Below are 2,877 nucleotides of genomic sequence, written 5' to 3' on the forward strand. Positions count from 1 at the left end.
TATCTGGCCTGATATGGTTCTCAATCAGAGGCAGGTGTTAGTCGTAGTCTCTGATTGGGAACCATATTTAGGTAGCCTGTTGGGTTTGTTGAGTGGTTGTCGGGACTGTTTTCAGGTTTTCACTTTGTTGTTTTGGGTTATGTTCAGTTTTCTCATAAAAAAAACCATGGACAACAACCTGCATTGTGGTCCGCCTCTCCTTCGACACAAGAAAACCGTGACACAGGCAAGTCAGTTAAGAACACATTTACAATGACATCCTGGGAACAGTGGGTTAACTGCCTTGTTCAGGTGACATCCTAGGAACAGTGGGTTAACTGCCTTGTTCAGGTGACATCCTAGGAACAGTGGGTTAACTGCCTTGTTCAGGTGACATCCTAGGAACAGTGGGTTAACTGCCTTGTTCAGGTGACATCCTAGGAACAGTGGGTTAACTGCCTTGTTCAGGTGACATCCTGGGAACAGTGGGTTAACTGCCTTGTTCAGGTGACATCCTAGGAACAGTGGGTTAACTGCCTTGTTCAGGTGACATCCTAGGAACAGTGGGTTAACTGCCTTGTTCAGGTGACATCCTAGGAACAGTGGGTTAACTGCCTTGTTCAGGTGACATCCTAGGAACAGTGGGTTAACTGCCTTGTTCAGGTGACATCCTAGGAACAGTGGGTTAACTGCCTTGTTCAGGTGACATCCTAGGAACAGTGGGTTAACTGCCTTGTTCAGGTGACATCCTAGGAACAGTGGGTTAACTGCCTTGTTCAGGTGACATCCTGGGAACAGTGGGTTAACTGCCTTGTTCAGGTGACATCCTGGGAACAGTGGGTTAACTGCCTTGTTCAGGTGACATCCTAGGAACAGTGGGTTAACTGCCTTGTTCAGGTGACATCCTAGGAACAGTGGGTTAACTGCCTTGTTCAGGTGACATCCTAGGAACAGTGGGTTAACTGCCTTGTTCAGGTGACATCCTAGGAACAGTGGGTTAACTGCCTTGTTCAGGTGACATCCTGGGAACAGTGGGTTAACTGCCTTGTTCAGGTGACATCCTGGGAACAGTGGGTTAACTGCCTTGTTCAGGTGACATCCTAGGAACAGTGGGTTAACTGCCTTGTTCAGGTGACATCCTAGGAACAGTGGGTTAACTGCCTTGTTCAGGTGACATCCTGGGAACAGTGGGTTAACTGCCTTGTTCAGGTGACATCCTGGGAACAGTGGGTTAACTGCCTTGTTCAGGTGACATCCTGGGAACAGTGGGTTAACTGCCTTGTTCAGGTGACATCCTAGGAACAGTGGGTTAACTGCCTTGTTCAGGTGACATCCTGGGAACAGTGGGTTAACTGCCTTGTTCAGGTGACATCCTGGGAACAGTGGGTTAACTGCCTTGTTCAGGTGACATCCTGGGAACAGTGGGTTAACTGCCTTGTTCAGGTGACATCCTGGGAACAGTGGGTTAACTGCCTTGTTCAGGTGACATCCTAGGAACAGTGGGTTAACTGCCTTGTTCAGGTGACATCCTAGGAACAGTGGGTTAACTGCCTTGTTCAGGTGACATCCTGGGAACAGTGGGTTAACTGCCTTGTTCAGGTGACATCCTGGGAACAGTGGGTTAACTGCCTTGTTCAGGTGACATCCTAGGAACAGTGGGTTAACTGCCTTGTTCAGGTGACATCCTGGGAACAGTGGGTTAACTGCCTTGTTCAGGTGACATCCTAGGAACAGTGGGTTAACTGCCTTGTTCAGGTGACATCCTAGGAACAGTGGGTTAACTGCCTTGTTCAGGTGACATCCTGGGAACAGTGGGTTAACTGCCTTGTTCAGGTGCAGAACGACAGATGTTTACCTCCTCAGCTCGGGATTTGATTTGTACTAGATACATTATGGGGTATTGTGATGTCATCTTGGGGTATTGTGATGTCATCATGGGGTATTGTGATGTCATCTTGGGGTATTGTGATGTCATCATGGGGTATTGTGATGTCATCATGGGGAATTGTGTTTTAGATGTTTGTTAGAATAAGGCCATTTTGGTTACTGGCCCAACACTCTAATTACTAGGCTATGATGGAGGCCACTGTGTTATGGGGGAGTTGCTGAAATGTTTTAGTACCCTTCCCCAGATCTGTGCCTTGACACAATCCTTAGATTCCATGGCTTGGTTTTTGCTCTGACATGCAACTGTCAACTGTGGGACCTTATATAGACAGGTGTGTGTCTTTCCAAAATCACGTCCAATCAATTGAATTTACCACAGGTGGACTCCAATCAAGTTGTAGAAACATCTCAAGGATGATCAATGGAATCAGGATGCAACCTGAGCTCAATTTCGAGTCTCGTAAGCAAAAGGTCTGAATACTTATGTAAATAAAGAATTTGTTTTATTTTCAATACATTTCCAAACATTAAAAAAAAAAATGTTTTCGCTTTGTCGTTATGGGGTACTGTGTATAGATAAGGACATTTCTATTTTTGTAAATACAATTTAGAATAAGACTAATAATGACATCACAATACCCCGTAATGACATCACAATACCCCGTAATGACATCACAATACCTGTCAGGGTTTTCCTGTGGTGAAGTAGAGGAGGACCAAAACGCAGCGTGGTTATATTGACTCATGTTTAATCAAAAACGGATAAACATGAACACTACAAAACAATGAACATGGAAAACCAAAAACAGCCCTATCTGGTGCAAAACACAGAGACAGGAACAATCACCCACAAAACCCAACACAAAACAGGCTACCTAAATATGGTTCCCAATCAGAGACAATGACTAACACCTGACTCTGATTGAGAACAATATCAGGCCAAACATAGAAATAGACAAACCAGACACACAACATAGAATGCCCACCCAGCTCACGTCCTGACCAACACTA

Source organism: Oncorhynchus keta, unplaced genomic scaffold (assembly GCF_023373465.1).
Source record: "Oncorhynchus keta strain PuntledgeMale-10-30-2019 unplaced genomic scaffold, Oket_V2 Un_contig_28726_pilon_pilon, whole genome shotgun sequence".
Lineage (NCBI taxonomy): Eukaryota > Metazoa > Chordata > Actinopteri > Salmoniformes > Salmonidae > Oncorhynchus > Oncorhynchus keta.